Source organism: Protopterus annectens, chromosome 4.part0, assembly GCF_019279795.1.
Source record: "Protopterus annectens isolate FY-2018-M chromosome 4.part0, PAN1.0, whole genome shotgun sequence".
NCBI lineage: Eukaryota > Metazoa > Chordata > Ceratodontiformes > Protopteridae > Protopterus > Protopterus annectens.
Window position 1 is genome coordinate 1,304,593,214 of NC_056733.1, and position 27,150 is coordinate 1,304,620,363.

General features: G+C 39.0%; 1 protein-coding gene across 5 annotated transcripts in view; it reads right to left on the reverse strand.

Moving 5' to 3' along the window:
- ACSL6 (acyl-CoA synthetase long chain family member 6) overlaps positions 1-27,150 on the reverse strand; it is a 1,926,773-nt gene that overhangs the window by 175,247 nt on the left and 1,724,376 nt on the right. The window lies entirely within an intron of this gene.

A 27,150-nucleotide genomic window follows, 5' to 3' on the forward strand; every position in this document is an offset into this window, starting at 1 on the left:
AATAGTATAACAACAGTAATATAATGCAGTACTACCAAGCGTTCCAGAAGAAGTTAAGACATGGCCTAACACACCCAAATCTTGTTTAACATAATGATAGAAACTTGGATAATGAATGCATACTGACAAGAGCTGAACACTTGCATTGTGATGGTAGTTAAAATTTCTATGATATTGGTGTAGTAATGCCAATTAATGTTAACAGAATACAGTGGTACAAAACAAGTCACATATACAGTTATTTGCTAGTTAGAAGGAAAGAACACTTCTGTGTGATGTTCATAGCAGTACAACTACCAAAGGGAAGTGTCTAATTTCCTGAGTTTGTCAATTTCTGCCAAAAATCCTGATAGTTACCACTTTAACTGTGCAGCCTACCAAGAGCTTTTAAAATTCCTCTGAATCCCAGAAAGGGTCTTGGCAAAAAAAGCTGAAGAAAGGAGTCTGACACTTCACTGCATCAAGCACATGAAGAAAATAAGTGCCCAGAAGCCAGATATATCAGAAAAGTTTAAAGCAGCATTTTACAAGAGAAGAGTGAAGCTGTGAGGTTGTTCAGAGGAGGTTCAAAAAGTCTATAAATGTGTATGCAAGTTTGTCATGTAGAGTTGTTTGCCCAAAGTGTACATATGACTGAAAATGAACAGTAAAAGAATAATGTACCAAGCTATACCATGGTTATTTCAAGTGTGCGTGTGTGTGTGTGTGTGTGTGTGTGTGTGTGTGTGTGTGTGTGTGTGTGTGTGCGCGCGCGTGTGTGTTGGGGCATGCATCTGGCACTCCAATGTGTCAGCTGGTAGGGAAGAACGCAAGAGCATGGTCAGGTCTGACAAGTAAGTATTCAATCCTGATTACTGAGACATGGTAATTCACCACTAATGAGGTCTTTCTGTCTCTAGCTTTACCTTGTTTCTGAATCAGAGATTCTCACCATTGCAGTAAATCGATCAATCCTTGTTATCCAATTAGATGAAGCCCATGGCATGCCTTTGTTAGGCTTTTCTACATTTTAAAATGTATCTGTGTAAAATCATCTCACTTAGTCTTGTATAGTTCTAAATGGCCCCTGAATCAAGACAAATAATTAAATGAAATGAGTTTGAGTTTTAACTTTAAATGATCTCCAGAATAAAGATGAACATTTACTCTGGAAAAACTGTGCAGTGAAATACAGTTCCACTTTAACTAACTTGCAAAATATGCTGGTATAATAGTTACTTAAGTCACATCAGTAACGTCAGCTGACCAGATGTCCTCGGTCAAATATTCCAAACATTTCTTTTGACGTTAGTCCTGAACTCTTCTTAGGTATTTTACGCATGGTGCTCATGTTAAAAATAAAAAAAGGACTCCCTTTGACCTGAAAAAGATGTTTGCTTATACAATTTCAGTATAGGAATACAGTGGTAATTATCTAAGTATAAAAGTTTCAGTTTTTAAAATGAGCTTGATATAAGGAGTATACAATGACAAAATAAAAAATAGCATAAACATCATTCGGAAATAACAGTAAGAATGATATGGTTTTAATAAACATTAATATCGCCTGTCATTATTAGGTATAACACTAGAGTTAGGCACATGGCTTAAAAATCTTCCTCACTGTTCCTGTGTAGATTTTGCTTAGACATTACATTTGTGAATTTATGGATTTTTTGTATTGTGTAGTTTATTGTTATTTTTAATAAAATGTACAGGCAACACTAAAACATAAGTTTGTTGCAAAGTCTCTTGCTTTTCCTTATTCAGTGTTTATACTTCATTTTAGGATGCAGACACCCTGTGCATTCTAAAAAATGGGTCAAGCAATACAAATGCATTGTTCTGACACCTCTCCAGGGCAAGGCTTCTAAGGTGCTCAGCTGGCTAATGTGAGTCTTTTAAGACTTAGCACTTTTTATTACAGTACCATGGTTCTGCACATTACCTCTGCTTACTCTGACCTTGGGAGGGTTAAAGGAATCATTAGCGGTCTGAGTAACTGTTACTATATTAGAAAATGTAAAAACAACGTAAATATTTGCAGGCAGAGCTGTGTAACATAATGCTGACAGATGTGTGGGCTATCTAGTTTAGCATCTTATTACACTGCCCTCAAAAGCCTTGTTCCTGTTAAAGCAAACTAGACTCTGACAGGCATACAAAGCTATTTAAGGATTACAAACTGCTCCCAAATCATCCGAAGTATCACCCAAAAAGTACAAATCAGATTCAACAGTGCTACTGTCCATTCTTGTGAACCAATCTATTTTTAAAGTCTTTTAATCTTAATTGATATGTTTATTTACTACTTACATTTACCTGTTTATTAACACTCTAAAACATAAACATTTTCTGCGATTAAAGATGGCAATGCATTACTACCTGTTTTGCTGTGTCCTCCTACATTCCCAAAATACTCTATTCAACCAAGTAAGTGGCTTGAAAGAATATTGTAACCTTACAGTATCATGTGAATCACATCTTTTCTATTGTAAACAAAACTTACTGTGAGTGTTTGTTTAATTTTATCAAATGTATACTGTATCATTTTTTAAGAACCATGGTGCTCCAAACATACTGAGGCACTGTATACAGCACACACCATTAATTTAATAATTAATTATAATTATCATAATTTTCATCTTAGATTATTGGTGTCTTGTGAGCACAGACAGATATTTTGCTGTTTTTAGAACTTTTTTTGTTTATTCTTGCTAGTTTTAACCTGTTCTGTGTTTTCACTTTTGCTTGTGTGTACCCTGGGTTGAGCCTGAAAATGAACTGGTAAGATCAAGAAATGTATAAATATAAATAAATACATTATTCTGAACCATAAATAAGTTAAAAGGGAATAGCAGAGCATGCACGATTATACAGAAACAAGAACATGTACTAATATATAATACTTTCATTTGTGAGCTGAAAATTGGATGAACCTACATGTTTTCAGCTGTAGGAATGACAGCAATTTAACATATAGTCCTACAGTACTGCATCTCTCTCTCTCTCCCTCTAGATATATATATATATATATATATATATATATATATATATATATATATATATATATATATCTGTGTACATGAATATCTATATCTATATATATATGTATATATACCTTATTTCAAATTACATTAAGTACTGTTTTTCTGCTTCTGATCTAGACACAGTGATGAGCTCATGAAATATCATATATGTCATACCATATTGCAAACTAATTAGGCATTCCTACAACCATTCTCTGAAAAAATACTTTGCACACTTTTAGGGTCATGGGGGAGTTGAAGATTATCCTGACACTCACTGGTTGCAAGAGACTGTAACTAATCCTGAATGAGATGCCAGCCCATTGCAGAATGGATACTCACTTGGCACACACATCTATGAGCAATGTGGAGGATCAGCAGTTTATATACAGCACATCTTTTGGACATGGAAGGAAACTGGAGTACACAGTGGTGATAACCGAGTTGGACAGGGAGGATGTTCAGACTCTAATAAAAAGGCAAATATCCAACACCCAGACTGAGGAACCAAGCACTGAGTCAGCAACACTAAATGCTGCACTAATTTAAATTAATTAGGCATCATGAATTTCTATAACATTTGTATAAATAAGAAATACCATACAATGCATTTTTTTATAAGCTGTCTGTGTGACGTACAGGAATGGAAACTTGAATACACACCTTGTGACCTGGGTTTGATATTGGCATGTGCCCTTTGAAGAACCAGCCAAGGTCAGTTCAACTATCCTGAGACATGCTGCTGCTGCAGGAGTGTCACCAGTAGGAAGGCTCAGCACTGGGACATCATGGGCTGGAGTATAGGGGCATGTGCAATGGGCAAAACAAATGCATGCAATGTAGTTATATATTATAGGTTGATAGATGCATGCACCTGTAATAGCTTAGCATAGTGATGCAGTGCACTACAGATTCCACTCAAAAGGGTGGGGGGGGGTCTGTTCATGAATCAGAAATCTGCTAACCTTACATGAAGAATGATAATGTTCCCACCTCTCACGTCTCCATCATAGCTTCCACTTTCAGGAGATGAATGGAACAAATAGGCCAGCTGGGGACATAGCTGTAAGGCCATTAGTCAAGAGGAAATGGAGCCAGAATGAATGATATAAATAAACAGACATGTTTCATTACAAGTTGTCGTTAGAAATCAGGCTATTAGTCATTCCGTGCATAACTTTCTGAAGCATTGATGATATCCCAAAAAATATCACACTGCATGAGAATATTATTGTGATTATTCACTGGCATGCATAAAAGATACAATATTTAGTTTCACCAGTTCTAATAAAAGACGTGTATTATCACATTTATAGAATACAGCTGAGCAATTGCTTCTTGAGCTTCATATTGTTCACTGCATAATTATGAAGAGAACTATAGCTAGGATGGGGTGAAGAGGGCAGCTGCCCCGGACACAAGCTGTCAGAGGGCATGATCAATAGATGCCACCTGGTCATAGCGTAATGCCAGCATTCAGTTTATGAATGCTGGCATTGCACTTGCAGTCAGGTCTGAAGTGTTATGGTTTCAGTCTTGCATGTGTCGTATTCAGAATAAATGTAGCAAGCCACTTGTTACATATGTAGCAAACAGCTTGCTACTATCATTCTGAAACTACTCATCTGAAATCAGAATTGGAAGACTGTTTTTTTGTTTTTGTTCTTTGACTTGGAAGAAAAAAAAAATATGTTTTCATTTCTTGAGTTGGGGGTGGGGGTGGGGGCAAGAGATTGAAGAGCTAGCTGCACCAGGTCCCACAACAGCTGGCTATGGCTTTGATCATGGAGAAGCACATGACAATACATGTTTTGTCACAGGATGTTATCATGTTTCAAAGTGTATGATAAGGTTCAGAAAAGGCTGATATGATATTATAAAAAAAAATACACTATGCATGTTGTTATTGTTATGCACTGGACCAGTTAAAAAAATACAAGCATTTTATTTCAAATTGTGATGATATCAGAGAGTCAAGACAGTTTAGATGACTAATCATGTTTTCATAGTCTTGCTGTCTAGTGCTTTACAAAAGATATGAAAAGGTATAGTGCACTATGGGTGTGACAGTGTCCTATGGCAAGAAAGACCAGGAGTAAATTTTTACAACTATATACAAGAAAGATCAGAAGTAAATTATTCCAACTATAGACAATACCCAATGAATAATAACAGAATGATGCAAAACTTTCATTTTCAGTCACATTGATATCAGGAAGTACTATGGCTCTGTGCCAAGAAGCTTTTGAAGTTCTTGTCTGTTTTATAATTCTGTTTATTCCTCAATAGATCATTTAACAAAAAAAGTTACAGTTTAAAATTACTTTTGTATTTATTAAGTGCCCCCTGTATCTTTACTGGATAATTTTCTTCTGTCCATAGTTTGTTTTTGTAATGTATTATGAAGTAAAGGTAGATATGATCACCAACATCCCTCCATAGGCAGTATCTAAAGGAAGCTCAGCACATTTTTCAAATATAACGGACAATATCCTTATGGAATAAATAGTGAACTCAACTTTAATAGTGCTTAGATATGTATTTATTATGCCTGTCTTGTTTTCTATTTATCTATTTTTATGTTCTCTTTGGTAAATTAAATGATGCTAAATGTATTCAGTGTGAAGATGAGACCCTTAATGCAAATGTATATATTTTTGTAGACCATTTTGGGAACCTCACCATTTTTTACTGAAAAAAAATGCTACCCAGTTTGCAAACATCCATGTATTTGGTAATCCATAGCCTATTTATCTATTCATGTATTTATTTATTTATTTTATTTTATATTTACTTCCGCATGTTATTGCTCATTAAGTATCTGTCCATCTAGTTAGTTAAGTAGTTTGTAAATATATGAATGATCCAGAATATAATTGAGTGAAGATTGTGCTAGGAAATATTTTCTTCTTTATACCAGGGTATCAACAATTATTTTCTTTACTTTCAATTGTCATCTTATGCAGGATACCATTTAACTGAAAATGCAAAGTCTGAGGTGACAGTTGTTTCACTTTTTTAATATAGCATAAAAAGTTACATTTTAAAATGCATTAGATAGTGTTTTGGGTTAAATACATTCTGAAATTGTCTACCACCAACTTTAATGCTGCTGTCTTTTTATGATTGGATCATTTTATAATTATAGTTTATGTCCTCTTTTTTAAATTAAATGATGCTAAATTTATTAACTGTGAAGATGAGACCCTTATTAATGCACAGTTGTTTATTTTTGTAGACCATTTTAGGAACTTCAACATTTTTTTACAGAAACAAATGTTACCCAATTTGCAAACATCCATGTATTTTGGTAATCTATAGGCCGTTTGACAGTTTTATGTCTAGGAAGAATAGTCTAAATAGAAATATCTCCAATACAGAACCATGTTGGTCATTGCTAGTATGCCCTGTTGAGATATAAAGGTAATTCCCTAACTTGACTTTTGTTGCTTTACTATTGTTTTCCTACTAAGCTGCATTTGAATGATTCCTTTACATGGGAGTGTGATGAATGTCCTAGCAAGGTCAAGGAAAGCAGCATGCACTGCCATCCCTTCAAGAGTTGCTGCTATTGCCACAGGATTCAAAAGACAAGACTTCATTTAAACAAACCCAAGCTGTTCATATCTAACATAAGTAAGCTGCCAATGTCATTCGTAGGTAATGCTTCATTTTTACTGTCTCAACAATTTTACACATTGTACAGTTTTATGTGTCTAAAATTATCTGGGTTTGATGTAACTCCCCTTTGTGAATGGGTACCACTTTAACCTTCCACCATAGCTCAGGGACATGCCCACATAATCCTTTATTAAACATGATTGATATGGTTGTGGTCAGGTTTTCTTATACTTTCTGTGGGAAACCATCAAGTATGATGTCCAGTCTCTTGGAAGCTGTGTTTTTAATTTTACATATTTCAGCGGTCATCATGTTCATACTTAAATAAGGGATGACTTCCATTGTCCATATAGTACTTTCTGGCATATTTCTTTGCTTACTGTGCTGTCTGTACATTTTTTTTCTGCAAACATATTTGCTATGCCCTGTAGATGAGTGACTAGTTTCTTGTTTTCTGACAATATGCTACTAAATTTACAAAATTTCCCTTTCACTTTTCTGATGTAATTAAAGAATATCTTACCATTGTTTTTAATCTATGAGCCAGAGCTGAGCTCACAGTTGATCCTAAAGATTAGATAAGACATCACAAGTGATTTCTGAACTTTAATCGCGACTTGATTTCACAACTAGGGTCATTTTGAAAGCTATGTACTACTGCTTTTTCTGCTGTGTGTATACTGTATATATATATATATATATATATATATATATATATATATATATATATATATATATTGTATACATGCATTTGAGTGAATAGCCGATGTCCCAACGTGAACATGTCGAAAGCAGAATCCGAAGATCACAAAATGTCGAATCTGCAGATGCCATACCCAGACCATACTTATTTGGGTAATTGAGTAAAGTCTCTCAGTATTTTTTCATTCATAGGTGATTTATTGCATCATGCTTCCATTGATAAGTCTAGGAAGGATGTTGTATATATGAATGAGTTTGATTTTATTCTTAGTCTAAGGATGATTGCATCTTGATCTATCTTAACTATAGAGGATCTAACCATAGGTGGAAGCAGAAAGATTTTAAAGTTGTTAGCATTGTATCTTTGATATTGTCACTTGTACTTGGATTTTGAACCATGTACCAAGATAATCTCAATAAAAAAGTCAAGTAATAGTTGGACATATTTATTTGATGTTGCTGAATAATTTACCCAGTCAGTGTTTTGTAGTTAAAATCCTCTATAAGGATTGTAGTTTTTGTTGAATATCATTTTCGTATCTTGGAGTTTATTCAGCATATTCTCTTGCTTTGCTGGGGGCATAGATGGTATACAGTAGATTCCTATAATACTATATACAGTATCATTGATATGAGTCATTGTATGAGTAATTTCTAGGTCAGAGTTGATTTACTGACTTCTGGATTTTAGGTGTTCTTTAACAAAGACTTAACTGCACACTGTCCCATCTGATCTGCAACAATGAAAGGAGGTATGCCCTCAAATTTCTGATATGCATTCTGAGTCTTTAAACTCTATTTCAGTGAATATAAAAATATCAATATCTTGTAAGTACAGTAAATCAACTAAATTGTTTATTTTATTGTTTATTGCAGTGTCCCATATTTAAAAAAAAACACCATTATTTCAGATTTTTTATCTTTTGCATTTTTCATTTCTTTCTGGTTTGAAATTTGTATAGGTCTAAAACTGACACTATGTAGCGGGAACATATCTTGTCCATTACTTGCACTCTCCACATGGGAGGGAAATCCTATCAGTGGTAAAGTACTGTGAATGGCTGCGCATCTGACTTCATCCTCTGACTATGACAATGTCCTTAGCCAGACTGAGTGTGAACGTTTTGTTGTGATCAGATATAAACTGTAATATGTGTTAGCTCTATCATTATAATACTCAGTTATTTGTCATGAGAAGACAACATCATTAGTATTAATTCTTGGATAGTTTACAAAACTAGTCTTCCTGAAATGCATGTTACAGAAAATTGCAAAATAGGGTTGCACAGAGATGCAGCAATTAGTTTTGCTGTCTCACAATTCCTGGCTCCAGATGCTTCCTAGCTGGGTGGCTTTCTGTGTGGAGTCTGCATGTCCTTCCTGTGTCCATGTAGTTTTTGCATCATGCTTTTTCCTCCTGTATCTCAAAGGTATGCTGTAGGCTACTTGACAATACTCAAAATTCCCTGCACTTTTCTGTGAGGGATACATGACTGAGTATGCATAAAATGCAGGCATGCATGCATTTATGCATGCATGTGTGTGTGTGTGTGTGTGTGTGTGTGTGTGTGTGTGTGTGTGTATGTATGCATGCACGCATGTGCCTTGTGATAGACTGGTGCCTACTTATTTCTGAATCAGGGTCGGGCTCCCCTGCAAACCTGAAATCGATAAAACAGAATGAAAGAATGAATGAGTGAAAGAAGATGTAAATATAAAAAAAATGCACATTTAAGTTATATCTGGGGTGACCTAGCATCTCTTTTCATGTTCTATGTCATGAAAAGAACAGACTTATGTGACAAATTATATGCTATAAAACATTTTAGTTCAAAAAGGGAGATTGAATACATTTGGCTGGTGCTGCAATTTCACCAGGCCTTAATCACAATTGTAAAGTGATTTTTCACATTTGCCATTTATTATTGTCTTTACATAAGCACAGTGGATTTTTCTAGATGTTTGTTTAAGAAGTTGGAGTGTATTGTTCTCATGTGTATTATACTTATAACAGTATATTAGGTCCTTATGTTGACACTAGACATGTATGTGGTCAAGGAGACCAATGAGGATCCTAGCCCAATTTCCCAATTGCTCATCAATTCAACCCTTTGTGCTATCATATAAAATGTTCACATGTTCATCAATGAAGCCATTCGTAGGTGGAACCAGTCTGTAAAATTTTTATCAAATTATTGTTGATAATATGAGACTGATATTTATTTAACTGGCTTCCAAGTTGTAATATTCAAATCATTTTCTACAGAGTGCAAGTACTTGAATTTTATATTTGTTTTTTCTTAAATTTTCCAAGTGCATCTGACAAAGTATATTGCAAAAGTAAGCGGACAAATGATATAACTTTGGAATGGGTCATAGTGCACAACCAGGAAAAAAACATTGGCTAAATCATAGTGCCTCAGAATAATGTGTCTTATTTAAATCAGAGAGAAACCCTTAAGCCTCCCTTGTTACTAAAATAGTAATTTAGGTTTCCTCATTCAAAAATGAAATGCATTATATAGAATATATAGAAGCAAAATGATAACCCCAACACACAGAGCACACACATACAATTAAAATAATGATGATTTTACTTAGTACAAGTTGTGACCTAAAATCAAATAAAACTTATAGGTTCATAGTTGCTTACTAAGCTATTGATAAGTGAGTATCTTAAGAAGCCTAGCTCTTCATTTCCCTGGTAGCTGTTAGTACTTATATTTTACAATATGAATCATCAGTGACAGGCTGCAGAGGATCATTGGTGCTGAAGAGGTGAATTTATGGCTACCTATCTATTCATCCACGTTATGTTTAAATAGAGAAAGAGATGTACTCTGCTTTATGTGGCAGAGAAGTTGTCTCCATAGAAGTGGCATCCTTTATGCTGGGGAGCCCACAGGATTTTTTGCAGGGGGGGTGCAAACCCAAAGCCCCCCCATGCATCCCCTCCCCCCACACAGCCATTCCCATGCCCCATTACTTGGCTATTTCTCCCCAGTTGCCATAAACACTGTTCAAAACTCTCAGTGTACATACTATTTATGCTTTACTTCTACAACGATTACAGATATTTGGATTTCATTTACAACTTTTATTTCAAAATTTATAGCACAAACACTGATAGACATTTGATAAACAAAGCAATAGCCTTACAATGTAAAAAGACTTATTAAAACTTCTCTACTTTTGAAACTCACATCCACTGAAGCAGCATTGAAACCCACATTCAAAGAAAATGCGTGCGGCCAGTGGCAGGTTAAGTTTACCTTTTGGCTCTTTTCATATTACAGGCCCCTTGCACACATTTTACGACCATACAAAAGTTATTTGATTTACCTTCCTGACTGTATAAATTATAATATATAATAATTGATTTATATCCCTTGTATAATACAGCACCACGTGTTAGAGTGTGTTTTAAATTTATAGTTTTGAGCATTTTTCCAGTAAGCAATGAATCAAAACATATGAACTAATAATGACAAACTTCCCAATTCAGAACATTTCAAACATAAAAGGCCACTCAAACTTCTGTCATTACAATAAACCAATATCAGTCAATATGCACACTCTCTGCAGAAGTAAAAGTCATTTGAATAATTCCACATTAAGGAGATCTGAAACTAATGAAGAGGGTGTTGCTAGAAAACAACTTTATATTTCAGTGCTTCATCAACAAATTCAGTGCCTGCTGCCCTTGAAGAATAAATTGCCTGTGTTACATTAAAAAAATTGTAAGCTGGTATACTGCAATAGGGAATGGGTTGCAAACTGAAAAACAGGTTCATAGTTACTAAGCATCTCACCCAAAGGAGGACATACTCAGGTCTGCAGCACCCCACCCCCTTCAGATACAAATCTACAAGCTGTGGGAGTAGAACCTACAAGCCCTCTTCATCAAGATGCAAGTAACACTGCTTTAAAATTCCGTACCACAATATTGATACCATTTGCTAAACAAAATAGTTGCACATTTTAAGCAGACTTAGCATGAGCAGCAGTAAACTTCTCTTCCCTTGAAGCTCACAATTCCTTGAAAATGTACTTGAAAATAAATTCTACCTGATAACTCTAACTAGGGGATTTCTCTCTCTCTCACACAAACACACCTCAACCTCTTAGTGCAAGAAATCTGAAGAAAGTCTAAAATAAATAGGGAGAGATTATAAATATTGCTCTCATGAACTTAGAAAATGGCCAGGATAACAGGATTTGTGTTAGTATACATTTTTCTAAAGCATATGACGTCTAAAACTCAAATGTCTGTCATTATTTAGCAATTTCAATCTTTTTTAGGAGGAATATGGGGAAAAAATCTAGACAGTCTGCAAAAACCTGGAGACCTGAGGGTTAGGCTACTTCCCTCTTACACACACACACACACACACACACACACACACACACACACACACACACACACACACACACACACACACACACACCTTCTTCTTCTTTCAGCTTTTCCTGGTTAGGGGTCGACACAGCAGATCATCTGTCTGCTCATGATTGGCAGTGGAGTTTTATGGTGTGGAGTTGCCAGCCTGGCGCCCAACCTTCCACAGAAGGCACACACACGCCACACACTCACACCTAGGGCCAATTTAGAGTGTCCAAACCACCTACTGCATGTCTTTGGGATGTGGGAGGAAACCAGAGCACCCAGAGGAAACCCATGTGACCACACAGAGGACAGGCATACTCCACACAGAAGGCAGCCCAGCTGAGAATCGAACCGGAGAACCCCTTGCTGTGAGGCAGCAACGCTAACCGCTGCACCACCGTGGCCGCCCAGCACAAACACCATACCTCTCAATCTCTTATCACAAAGGCCCGAACTAGGGACATATTTAGAAAGTTGCTAGAATTAACATGATTTGTGTAAGAAAGCATATGCTGAAGGATATGAAGTCTGAAACTCAAATGCACATCATTATTTACTAACTTTAATCCTTAGCTCATCCCAGTGATTTGTCAAAAAAAGAATTTTTTGAGGAAGAGACCAAAAATATAAGGCAAAAATCTGGACATTCTGTTAAAAGCTGTACATTTAAGTTAGAACAAGTTTTGCATTAATATGCATTTTCTGAAGGATATGAACACTAAAATATCTACCTTTATTTTCTGACTTCAGTCCTCAATGAAGTACCAAAAAAACACAATTTTATGAGAAACAAACCAAAAATATGAGGCAAAGATTTTGATAACTGCGAGGTATGAAACCCCCTCCCTCCATACACTCTTACCTCCCTCTTACACACGCACACACATGCACACACACACACACACACACAGACCTGCCTACTTCTTATTCAAACACACATATATACACACGCACACACACACACATACACACACACACACACACACACACACACACACACACACACACAAAAACCCTACTTTTACCTACCTACTTCTTACATAAGCGCATACACTTAACACATACACACCTGCCTCTCACTTGTACATTTGTCTGTAGTCTAAATGTCTTCTGAAATTCAAATTCCATGCAGGCATGGAAGATAAAGATGTAAACCATTGGTTGCACAGACATAGAAGATGAAAACAGGTTGCAAACACTTGTTGTGTTTATGCAACTAGACACAAAGGGTGTTCTCAAACAAGAACGCCCTTAAAAAAAACATTTTTTTTTAATTAAAATAAAATTTATCTCCAGAACAGCTTTGCATCTGCCTGTGGGCACCCTTCCTCTATGAAAAATACATATGCTTCTAGCATGATCTGTTAATCTTGCAAAAGAGACTGAGGTGCCTTAATGTGGGTGTTTCTGATACCACTGGACGTCTGAATGTGTAGAAGATCTAATAGATCAGGGTCTGTCATACCTCTCAACTACCCAGATTTGTGCCTCTTATTTTTGGTCTGTTTCTCATAAAGTTTGTGTTTTTGGGCAAATTACTGAGAATTAAAGTCACTAAATAAAGAGAAACATTTGAGTTTCAGACTTAATATCCTTCAGAAAATGCATGCTGATGCAAAGCCAGTTATTCTAGCTACTTTTTATGTGTATAAGAGTAATATTTAAAGTCTGTCCTTATTTTTGGATCTTTGTAATCCCATTACTTTTGGCTTTGTCCAGATTTCTTGAACCAAGAGGTTGAGAGGTATGGGGTCTGTTGAGGCTGTATATTTGAGGCAGAATTTGCCTTCTCAGTAGACTATATGATACAGATAAGAGGAACAAGGCTTTGAGAAAGTCTGCATAATTTTTATGATTCAGGTCCATGATTTTGTTTAGTAAGGAAGTGGTGTGTTCATTCTAGCTGTGACGTGTGTGGACAGGTACGTACCAAAAGGGGCATTCTAGTCAATGATCAGCCTAATGAGTGCAGAGTCTTGCTGATGAACACTGTCTCTGGATCAGAATACCATACCCTTCAGTAGAAGCTGTACAATGAGAAAGGACTTCCTTACAATAGAGGATACATGGTGATCCAAGGAGAATGAGTTCATTGTCAACATGGGTTCCAAGATCTCTAACTACATGATACATTTTCAGGTGGGTATTATCAATGCAGCAGTTACAAAGGAGGTTATGCTTGCCAAAGGATATGATTATCTATTTGTTGGCATTTAGTTTCAGTCCATGTTTTTGGCACCAGCTATTTGTTTGGTGCTAGGTGCTACTACTCAATGCTAGGACTCTAAACAAAAAACTCTACTCCCTAGACAGTCTCTTTACTGTAGAGAATGCATTCATCTGTGTGGTCACTGAGACATGGTTTAAAGCCACGGAGAGCACACCAACAGTGCTAGGTTATAATGCATTCCACACATTTAGGCCAGCTAATTCACATGCAGGTACTAAAGGTGAGGTATCTCTATTAACATCAAAGATAAATATACTTCAAGGCTGGTCAAACAGGGCAATGCACTTGAGCTGCTCCATGTTTAAATCACCACAGGCAAAATCCAATACCACTTCCTTGCAAGCTATAGTTCCCCTCTATGTCCCAGGAAACCAATACCATGTATTTAAACTTATTAAAACACTAACCATCCAACCCAGTACCATATTCATGGGTGACTTCAATTACCCCACTATTAACTGGGATTCCTCTACGACACCAAACGTACATTCCCAGAGATTACAAACTCGCTGGACCAGATAGTCAATGCACCAACCAGGGGTGCAACCATACTGGATCTGGTCCTCACTAATATGGGAAGAGTGGTGCACATCCCCTACTGTAATGCCTTCCCTGGTAAGGTCAGACCACAAAATGGTTTCCTTTGAAGTAAAAATAAAACTTGAACTCCCTGCTAAACATGGAATATTCAGGAACTATTCTAAGGCTAACTTCCTGCTATTAAGTGAAAATCTGGAAAAATGTCAAGCCCATATAAAATCTGAAAACACTGCTGTCTATGAAGAATTGTTCACAGAAACCCTGTACAAGCATGTTAATAGGTGGGAGGTTGTCACAATGGTTAAGGTGTTTACATTAGAGACACAAGATGCAGGGATTGATTTTCACATGGGGTAATTTGCTAGGCTTAAAATGGCCCACAAGGGCAGTTAGCCTAGTACTAACCTATGAACCTATGAACTATGAACCAATAGCTGCACAGAGGCAGCTGTACCCACCAGGAAGAAGTACAGAACTAAATAAAAAAACAAGCCACCCTGGTGGGATCACAAAATCAATAGGCTATATAACAGGAGGAAGAAAATCATGGCAAAAATTAGGAGTTGCAGCACCCAACAGGATAAAAGCACTCTCATCAAACTAAATGCATAACTCATAGGAGAAATAAAGTCTACCAAAGCCAAACTTGAGGTAAGTTTGTCCTCCTGGGCCAAGGACAACCACAAAGCATTATTTAGCTATGTCTGCAACCTCAAAGGCAATACACAATTGTGTGCAGAGCTCATTGTAAATGAAGCCACCTATACTGAGCCAGAAGACATAGCAAATCTCCTGGCTGATAAATTCAGCTCCAGCTTTACCCCTGTCCCCCCCTCAACCTTCCTTCTGGAAATATCATCAAATATAACTCACTAGGGAACAGGTCTTTAATGTTCTCTGTATTATCAAGAACACTGCATCACTCTTATTAAGCATCTGTTGGGTTGTTTGTTTATGATAACTTGTTGCAGTTAAACTCTTTTTTTCTAGTGGCTCCTTTAGCTGTTTAAAACTTTCATTTAAAGGCTCACTGCTGCTTTTCAGCTGGGAGTAACACTTCTGCAGTTTGTTCTAAGTAGTGTGGATATTTGTAGCATTTCCATATTCAGGCTTGTATTTGGGCCTAGTGTTTGTGGAGGCTGTGTGTCTGAGTACATAATTCAGGGACATCTTGTTTTAGCCAAAGCCATCAGGCATTTCAGTGAGAGAGAATTGTTTGAGGTCACTGGCTGACTGAGGTCTCCTGGACTACAGCTTAGACTAAGCACCTCATTGGTTCTTTTGAGATTTCTTTCTTAAAAGCTGTCTCAGGTTTCAACTTTCTGTTACCTAAGAAGCTCAGTTGTGAGTGTTCAGCCATTTTACAGTGAGCTTATCGAAGGAAGGACACTCAGCAAACTCGGAGCTACAATATATAACATTAAGTATCCTGTTTTTGTTTATTTTGTTCTTTATTTCTTTGTTGTTTATAGCACTTTGTGTACTGTGTATTTTTTCTAGCTAGTTTCACTGTGTGTGAGGTATTAACTGGAAATTGTCCACTCTTATTAAGCATCTGTTGGGTTGTTTGTTTATGATAACTTGTTGCAGTTAAACTCTTTTTTCTAGTGGCTCCTTTAGCTGTTTAAAACTTTCATTTAAAGGCTCACTGCTGCTTTTCAGCTGGGAGTAACACTTCTGCAGTTTGTTTCCCACCCTCCCTCCTTGTTGGTATAGCGTTTTTATAGTTGGTGGCTTTGCAGTTGCCCGCCCCTAGTGTAAATTTGATCTGGGACCCTCCTCCCAGTCTAGTGTCATTACCTCATTCTACCCAGTACAGGGAGAGCATTTGAGAAGGCCAATCAGCTTAGTTTCTGCTACTCCTTTCTCTCTTTCCAAAAAAAAAAAAAAAAAAATGCTGTATTTGTGTTTTTTCTGCTCTTGCGTCATCTTAAAAGTACTCAGTTGTATTTATTACTGCTTAGTGTAACTCATTGTAAGCCTTTTAGTTTAAGCACCTGGGCTTCAGACCAGTTTTACATTAGGAAGGTTTGTGGTCTGCACTGTAGTGGCAGAACAGGTAGCTTACATCCTTCTAAGTTGGGAACTGCTGATTGAGGGCTCAGTGTCTGTTATTCTAAAAGTGTATTAATTCTGGTTTAAGCACTTGGGCTTGAGGCCAGTTATTTTACATTAAGAGGGTTCGTGTTCTGCACTCTTGTGGGAGGAGAGGCTGGACTCTGTCCTTCTGAGCTGGGAATTTCTGGTTAAAGCTTATAGTGCCTGCATATTTGAACTGCTTCTTACTGAAATTGGTACACCTCGTTTGCTGTAGCATAGACTAGATCCAGACCTGCTGAATCTAGCTTTGTTTGTATAACTTGAGCACTAATCCAGGCATTTTTAAAGTATTCAGTTGTATTTATTACTGCTGGTAGTAACTTGATTAAAGTGTAGCTATCATTTCTAAGTCTTTTGGATTAAGCACTTGGGCTTCAGACCAGTTGTTTTACATTAGGAAGGTTTGTGGCCTGCACTGTGGTGGCAGGACAGGCAGCTTACATCCTTCTAAGTTAGGAACTGCTGATTGAGAGCTCAGTGTCTGTTATTCTAAAAGTGTATTAGTTCTGGTTTAAGCACTTGGGCTTCAGTCCAGTTATTTTACGTTAGGAAGGATTGCGGTCTGCACTCTTGTGGGAGGAGAGGCTGGACTCTGCCCTTCTGAGCAGAGAATATCTGGTTAAAGGCTTATAGTGCCTGCATATTCTAACTGTTTCTTACTGAAATTGGTACATCTTGTTTGCTGTAGCATAGACTAGATCCAGGCCTGCTGAATCTAGCTTTATTTGTATGCTTGTTGTTTGTTTATTTCCCTGAAACGCTAATTCCACCTAAAACGCGGCCTTTTAGCACTTCTGTGGATCCCTAGTGATATCTGCATTGCTTACTGTACTTATTTCCTTGTTTCACTTGTAAGAAAGTTACTGTTTGTCGTTTTTGCGTTTAGGTTACCTGTAACACATTGCATTTAAGTTACCTGGCACTTGCTCACTAAAGCAATTATATAAGTCAGCTCTAAAAATTAAAAGCACTACACCCTCACAAACTCCCCTTGAGTACCTTGTTCCCCATTGGCCCTTTTTTCAATTATAAAGGAATTCCCAATACTATTCTAGCATGTCCAAAGGTCAGTTGTCAATCTCCTCTCCGGTCCAGCAGGTGAATCTGGGAATCTTGAGGCAATGTTACAACTGCCTCATGTACACAGACAACCCTCTCCTCCTCCCAACAAATTCCAACACATGTGAGAGATGCAACCATATAGCCAAACTGGAGGCTAAGCTCTCTCAACTCAGTACTGGCATAACCAGTCAGGAGGAGAAGGAAACCACACTCACTACAATTCCAGTCTCACATAGACCTACCACGACAACAAACCAAACACATAAACACACAAAAACATACTCGGAGGCTCTAAATAAAAATCTGCCTAAGCAGCAGAGACCTCCAAAGCAGACACCCAAGCAACCGCTACCCCAAAACAAAACACGTGCAACACATAACTCACAAAGCCAGTGTGCCGAACAGTCACAGCCCTTAAGGCTAAACAACACACCTGATACACTTGTAATAGGTGACTCTATCATCAGGCACACTGACGTCCCGCTCACCAGGCTCTACAAGGAGAGGGTCACGGTGAGCTGCCTGTCGGGCGCTAGGATCCGCCACATAACACAAGCACTCAGGTCACTCCAAGGCAAGTACAAATATGACTCAGTCATTGTCCATGCTGGTGTCAATGACCTGAGACGTACCTCCCTGGACTACATGAAAAGAGACATAGAGGAGCTCTCTGAGCATGTAGCCCAGGCCGGTATGACCCTGACCTTGAGTAGCATCTTACCCTCACCAAGAATGATGCCACAATATGAAGACAAGATGATCAATTTCAACAATTGGCTTAAGTGTTGGTGTCATTCAAAGGGGATCCAATGCCTGTCAGCCTGGGATGACATGCTCAACAAGTCACGATGCTTCGCTAGGGATGGCTTGCACCTGTCACCCCTGGGCTTTCGGATATTGGCAAAGGCTCTTGCTACCCCCATAGTGCCTTTTTTAGGCAAGGCTCAAAAGACAAACCCACCTCCATAGGTATCACAAGGGATAAGAAACTAAGAGTAATGCTACTCAACGCCAGAAGTCTAAACCTCAAGATGCACGCACTCGAAACACTCCTTAGCATGGAGAACATCGATATCTGTGCAGTAACAGAAACCTGGTTCAAGGCTCCTGAGAGCACCCCAGCACTACCAGGTTATACCTCATACCATGCTTTTCGGCCCCAAAACTTGGACCGAACCACAAAAGGAGGGAGAGTATCAATATTCGTCAAAGGTACCCACTCCTCCAGGTTGGTGGCACAGCACGAAGCATCAGAGACTATCCATGTGCAACTAACTGTGGGTAAAACTGCCTTCCAGTTTATAGCCTGCTACAGACCACCCTCCCAAACACAGGAACCCCACTTGGCCTTCCTGAGAATACTGGAAAATATGAAGGTCTCTCCAAACACCATTATATTGGGTGACTTCAACTACCCAAACATAGACTGGGAGCATTACTCTAGCTCCAACACCCTAGCCCAAAGGTTCCTAGAATTTATAAACACAAATGCTATGGAACAACTTGTTACCACTCCCACAAGAGGGGAAAACATACTGGACCTGATCATCACCAACATGGGGACACTATGCTCCAGACCAGAAGTGTATCCCTCACTGGTAAGATCAGACCATAAACTAATCTCACTGGATATTCACATCCCGACCCCACCCCCTGCCCAGAAAACCACAGTGAAAAACTTCTCTAAAGCAAATTTCACAGGCCTCAAAACCGAGTGAAATCCTTCAAAGCCCCGGGCCTGTGGAAAATACGGCCCAGACCGCAGAATCCTTTATAAACGCATTCTATGAACACCTTCAGGAATGCATGGATCATCACAATCCCAAATAAAACCAAGACTCAATCCTCCAAAGGCAGACGTCCTATCTGGTGGACCCCAGCCATAAACAAACTATACAATAGAAGGAGGAAGCTACTACATGATAGAGCAAAATCCCAAAAGGGAAGGCATCTCTGATCAGTATTAGCAAAAACTACGGGCACTCATAAAATCGTCTAAGGCCAGCTTCGAGAGAAAAACTGCACAGGACACTAAGGATAATCACAAGGCTTTCTTTAGTTATGTTAGGAACCTGGGTGGGCATTCCCAGATATGCTCAGAATTAGTCCAAAATGACAAAAAATACACCGAGCCCACAGACATTGCCAACATCCTAGCTGACAGGTTCAGTGCAAACTTCTCCCCTCTCCCACCAAAGGGCAAATATCTATCCCAACAGAGTGCTGCCCCCTTGACATCTCAGATGCTCAGGTAAGAGCCGCCCTCTCCAAAGCAAAAAACACAGCATCAATGGGACCAGATGGTGTCCTGGGCTGCGTCCTACATGAACTCCAAGAAGAGCTAAACCCAAACATAAAACTACTGTTCAATCTTAGCCTTACTACAGGATATGTACCCAAAGAGTGGCGTACAGCAACAGTGGTCCCTCTCCACAAAGGTGGTGCCTCAATGAATCCTGGAAACTATCGCCCCATAAGCCTGACTAGCTTGGTCTGCAAAGCTATGGAAAGGATCATCATGGACCTCATAAATAAAGATATTGGGGACCTACAGACACTGGATCCTACCCAGTTTGGCTTTGTTAATGGCAGATCCTGCCTCTTAAACCTGGTCGATTTCTTTGAAACAGTCACCAAGGCCATTGACGAGGGAAGGTGGTCCACACAGCCTACCTGGACCTCGCAAAAGCCTTCGATACAATACCCCACTCGGGCATTATAGATAAGCTCACCAGCTTAAATATAAACCCCTATGTCACTAGATGGGTTGCAAACTGGCTCAAGGACAGAACCCACATGGTTAGAATAGCTGGAGCCATGTCAGACTCCAAACCAGTTACAAGTGGCGTCCCACAAGGCTCAGTCCTGGGACCTCTCTTGTTCGGTATATATTTCTCGGCGGTACAGGCCAACACAGAAGGACTGTGGCTGACCAAGTTCGCAGATGACTGCAAACTGGGTGCCATAATCAACTCTCCAGCCGACACAAGCATCCTCCAAAAGGGCCTCATAGAAACAGACAACTGGTGCCAGAGCCATGGCCTCAAGCTAAATGCCAAAAAGTGTATAGTCATCCCCTTTGGCAAAAACAAAGTGCCCACAAATTACCACATAGGTGGTAATCCATTAAGTACAGAAGAAGTCATTAGGGACCTGGGGACCCAAGTTGATAGCAATCTCTCATTTGACAACCACGTGGCCAAAGTGGTTAGAAAAACATTTTATATAGCCCACCTAATCATGAAGGGATTCACATCTAGATCACGGGAGGTCATCGTGCCTCTTTACTCATCCCTCATCAGGCCCATAATTGAGTACAATGCTCCTTTTGGGATGTACCTTACCAGACACCTGCAGCAACTGGAAAGACCCCAAAAGTACCTCACCAAGAGGATCAAAGGGCTCAAACAGATGCCATATGCTTCCCGGTTAAAGAAACTCCAGCTCTACTCAGTGGCATACCGCCTGCTCAGAGGCGATCTGTGCCTGACGTATAAAGCCATGTCCAACCCAGAATTAATGGACATGCTGCACCTCAGAAAATCCAAATCCCATCGAGCTATGCGCGAGAGACTTGAACCTCAGCACTGAAATAAATAGGACATGCTGGAGGGACAGATTCATAACCCAGAGGCTCCCTTCACTCTGGAATAAAATCCCAGTCCAGGTTAGGCAGAGTCCCACATTGACTCTCTTCAAGAGGAATCTTGATGAGTGGATGGGAGATCGTAGGTTTACCCCGGCTATCACTTCTGTGTCACTGTTAGACAGAGGCACAGTATACTAACCTCAAAAAACGCATAGCAAAATTAATTTAAAATGGGTGGCGAAAGCCAAACACACTCTGGCTAGGCTTATAAATGCCCTAGGGCAGATAGCCTAGTATGAACCTATGAACCTATGAACCTAATGGACCCAGGCAATATCCCAGGCTGCCTTCTAAATAGCATGAAACATGACCTATCAGGGCCTCTGGAATTATTATTTAACTGTAGCCTCCAAACTAGCTTCGTGTCTCATGAATGGAGAAAGGCAACAGTCATCCCTCTGCACAAAGGTGGAACATTTACAGACCATGGAAACTACAGACCCATAAGTTTCACTAGTCTTATATGTAAAGCCATGGAAACAATTATCATGGAGATGATCATTGGGGATATAGTAAACCTCCAGATACTGGACCCAACCCAGTTTGTTTTAGTTAAGGGCAGATCATGCCTACTCAACCTAGTGGACTTATTTCAGAAGGTAATCAATACAATGGATGAGGGCGAAATTGTTCACACTGCCAACCTTGACCTGGCCAAGGCATTTGACACAATACCCCAGTTGGGCATTGTTGACAAACTCAAGAAGTTAGGTACAAACATGTATGTTAGCCGGTGGATAGCCAACTGGCTCACAGATGGGACCCAGGAAATTAGAACTGGAGAGTCTACCTCTACAAAGAGGCCAGTCATAAGTGGTGTCCCTCAGGGATCAGTCCTTGGACCACTCCTTTTTGGCATTTACTTCTCAGAAGTCAAGGCTAATTTCTGCGGTCTCTAGCTGACTAAATTTGCAGATGATTGCAAATTAGGAGGTGTCATTGAATCTCACACTGACACAAATGTTCTCCAGGAGGGGCTGACACAGACAAACAACTGGTGTCAGAGGCATGGACTAAAAGTAAATGCCAAGAAATGCATAAAGGTATCCTTTGGGAAGTCATCCATCTCTGGTAACTATAATATTGACAACACACCCCTCAGATGTGACCCGTTAGTCAGAGACTTAGCGACACACATAGATAGTAATCTAGACTTTGACCATCATGTGTCTACAGTGGTGAGGAAATCATTCTATGTTATGCAACTTATAAACAAAGGTATGGCATCTAAGTCCAAGGAAGTCATTGTTCCACTTTATTTGGCATTCATCGGACCTGTCATTGAGTACAATGCCCCTTTGGTATGTACCTAACCAGGAATATCCAACAACTAAAAGAATACAGGGCATAAGTAAAATGTCCTATGCAGACTGCCTCAAGGTCCTATCCCTGTATTCTGTCTCCTGCAGGCTTTTGAGAGGAGATCTATGCCTAGAATACAGGACATTATCAGACCCAACTCTGATGGACTTCTGCATATCCATAAAACAAACATGACCAAAATTACCCATTCTAAAAACTTAAACCTTGCCTGTGATATAAATAGGTCCTGCTGGAGAGATAGGCATGTATCGTAGAGGCTACCATGTCTATGGAACAGGCTCCCCATCCATGTGAAGCAGAAGTGCAACTTGAACAATTGGATGGGAAACCAGACATCTGTGTCTGGTTTGGGACCTATGTCTCTAATGGGCACAGTTAACATGTAAATGGCTCATCTCCCAGACCCATGTTTACACTTATCAAGGGTATCAGAACTTGTCAGAGATTTAGGATGCATGGTTAGGCTTAAAAAGGCCTTTGTGGCCATTAGCCTAGTAAACGTCTATGAACCTATGAACAACTGTGATGGGTTTGGCACAATGGTTAAGGTCTTCACCTCAAAAACATAAAGTACATGGTCTGAGTCTGACCTCAGATTGTTGGCTAAATTTAGAATGGGTCTTCAGGACAGTTAGCCTAGTATTCACTTATGAGCCTTTACAATACATTTCGAGGGGTTGGGGGTGGCCTAATGGTTAAGGTGTTTGCCTTACAAACGCAAGGTGCTGGGTTTGAGTCTCACAAGGGATAATTGGCTAAGCTTAAAATGGCTCACAAGGGCAGTTAGCCTAGTACTAATCTATGAACAGGACTTTTTGTAGAGTCATGCTGTCCTGTGAAGAGTTTATGATAGCACCAACTTTGCAGACATCCACAAACTTGGTCAGCTACAATCCCTTAACATTACCTTTGACATCCAAGAAGTAAATGCCAAAGAGAAGTGGCCTAAGGATTGAACCCTTGGGTACCCAATTGGTGACAGGTCATTTGCAGAAGTGTACAAACTCAAAAAACAAGCATCCCTAGCGGAATCTAAACATAAACAGATTGCACAGAAAAGGAAAAAAAATCATAGCTAAAATTAGGAAGTGCAATGCCCAGTAGGATAAAAACTCTCTCATGTGGCTCAACAAACAACTAAGAGGGCAAAATCAAGCCTACAAAAGCCAATTGTGAGGTAAAGACAGCCTCCCAGCCCAAGGATAACCACAACACTTTCTTTAGCTATGTCTAAACCCTGAAAGACAGTACGCAGCAGTGTGTACAGAATTGCTACTGGAGCCACTTACATGGAGCCAGAACATATAGCAAATCTGCTGGTTGACAAATTCAGCTCCAGTTTTACCTCCCTCTCCCCCCACAGCTTCCCTCCAAGTAATACCATCAAATATAACCCACCCAATTATCACTAGGGAGCAGGTCATAAATGCACTGTCTATGATTAAGAAAGCTGCATCAATGGGTTCTAATAATATCCCAAGATGCCTCCTAAATAGTCTGAAGCATGACCTGTCTAGGCCTCTGGAATCACTATTTAACAACATCCTCCAGACAGGCTTTCTGCCACATGAATGCTGGACTGCAGGGTTCATCAATATGGACAAGGGTGGCCCATTAACAAACTCTGGGAACCACAGACCCATATGTCTGATTAATCTCGTAGGCAAAGCCATGGAAAGACTTATTATGGACATGATTAATAATGACATAAGAAACCTTCAGAAACTGGATCCAACCCAGTTTGGCTTTGTCAAAGGAAGAAAATGCCTAATCAACCTGGTGCATTTCTTTGAAAAAGTCACCAAGGCAATGGATGAGGGAAAAAGTGCTTGCTGCCTTACCTTGACCTGGCTAATACATTTGATACAATACCCCCCTCGAAAATTGGAAACAAACTCACAGAATTAGGTACCAAACCCTATGTTACATGCTGGATATCCAGATGGCTCTCAGATAGGACCCAGGAAGTTAGGAAAGGGTAGACCACCTCCACAAAGAGGCTGGTCGCCAGTGGAGTTTCTCAGGGCTCTGTGTTGGGCCTGCACATTTTTGGAATTTACTTCTTGGAAGTCAAAGCCAGTATCAAAGGCCTCCATGTTTGTGGAGGACTGCAAACTAGGAGCTGTAATAGAAACCCCCTAAGACACTAATTTCCTACAGAAAGGACTAATGACTGGTGCCAAAGCCATGGCTTAAAATTCAGTGCCAAGAAATGCATAATGGTACCCTTTAGGAAGTCAGCCATCCTAGGAAACTACCTCATTGATAACATGTCCCTAAGAGTACCAGTAGTCTGGGATTTAGGGACATATATGGACAGTAACCTGCTGTTGGACTAACATGTCTCTAAGGTAGTAAGGAAGTCATTCTATGTTGCACAAAGTAAAAGCAAAGGGCATAGCATCTAGGTCCAAGGACTTCACTGTTCCTCTGTATGCGAAACCCCATCAGACCCATAATTGAGCACAATGTCTATTCGGTATGTACCTGATCAGGCACATGTAGCAACTGAAATGTCCACAGACGTTCCTCACAAAAAGAAAACAGGGTATAAACAGCATGTCCTTTGCAGATTGCTGCAGAGCCCTATCGTATACTTGGTTTCCTACACACTGTTGAGAGGTGATCTGTGCCTGGCATTCAAGGAATCCTTGGATTACACTCTGATGGTCCTTTTGCACATCCACAAAACCAATAGCATCAGAACTACTTGATCTAGGGACTTAAACTTTGCTTTCAACATATATAGGACATGCTGTAGTGACAGGTATGTGTCTCACAGAATTCCCCTCCTCTGAAACAGGTTTCCAGCCACGAGTTCTTCCCTAACCCTATTTAAGTGTAACGTGGACCAGTGGATGGGAAACTGGAAATTCACCCCAGGTATAGCATTCATGTGTCTAATGGACAACGGCAGTCTGTAAATCATACCCTGACTTACATGTACCCCTTAAAATAACCCAAAGACTTAGCACAATTGTAGGATACATTTGGGATGCATAGCTAGGCTTATAAAGACCCCCGTGGTCATTAGTCTAGTATACACCCATGGACCTATGAACCCCTCCCCTACATCTTCTTTCAAGAATGCTGTTTTTCTGTTTTAGTCTTTGTTTCTCAGTTTTCCTATGATTCTGAATGGTCAGCTTAATAAAGTTGACTACATGAATGAACCAATCTGCTCCAATACTGACTCCTGTTGTGAGACATGAGTACAGCATGTAGGCCAGAGACATCTGCTTGTCTCTGTCAAGTTGCAGTAATACAGCAGTCTTTCTACTTGTATTTGAAGAAGTGTACAAGTAAGCACTGTATAATGAAGTCATAGCAGGACCTAAAGTATGTCAGCCTGCACATCAACTGGCTGGAGTGGAATTTAGGCAGCAAGCAGACAACTCTGATGGCTGTCTTAATGATGGATTTCTAATCTGGCAACTTAGATTAAGCATTGATAAATATTCAGGTTTAAATAACAGCATAAATATTTATTTTTTTAAAGAATTGTAAAAGTAAATTGAATATTTAATTATATTATTTATGGGTAATTTGTTTAATATTATTACTATTTTTATTAGTGAATTATATGTTTTTTAAAGTATTTAAATATTGTGATTGTTTTTACTTACGATTATGTATTATGTCTTTAAATATGTGATGTTTGCAGTCATTTGTCAAGTACGGCAATATCTGTGTCTTCTTAAGTGATGTATATTCTGATAAAGTCCTTCATATTAAGAGATGGAAGCAGTCTATAAATATATTTGGTGTTTTAGTGTAGTTTGTTTCCAGTCAATGTTTTATTTTTTGTTGAATTAAAGGGCCGGCTAATAACTATCTTCTTATGGGGAATGAATGAGCTGAGTCATGGGAGTGCTCATGAAATGTAGTTCACAGGGATAAAAAAATAAACACAAAATACAAATATGACATGAACATGGAAATGTATAAGAAAGAACTCACAATATATTGCAAAGTATTTACAATATTCTTTTAATAATAGTACATTTATGCAAAGAGGGGGAAAAGCTGAATGAAAATATGAAATGTCTCTTTAGCTAATCTGACTGGTTACATAATGACCACACTACTGACATTGAAAGGGTGATGTTAAAAAATGTATACTTCTGAATTAGAATTAACTAAACTTCTGATATTAAAGGTATCTGAATCTTGATCGAATCATGCAGTAATCTACCACATCTTCTTTTCTAGGCCTTCAGAATTCCCAACCTTCAATTGTTTTCCTTTTCAACAGATCCATAATGTATATGTTATCTTCGTGCGGAATGCTCCATAGCATGAACAGCACCCTCTGTACTTTGCACTTTTTACCTTTTATATGAAACCCAAAGGTTTATGAGGAGGCCACCGATCCTAATCAATTTATTATGTGTGCAAGAGATGACTCTTGGCATCCATGTTGAGAACACGTAATTGAAGGTTAGGATTGGAGACATGATCATAATTCTTTGTAGATACAGTAAAAAAATTAAAAAAGTGCTAAGTGTTTTGCTACCTTTCAAAGTCA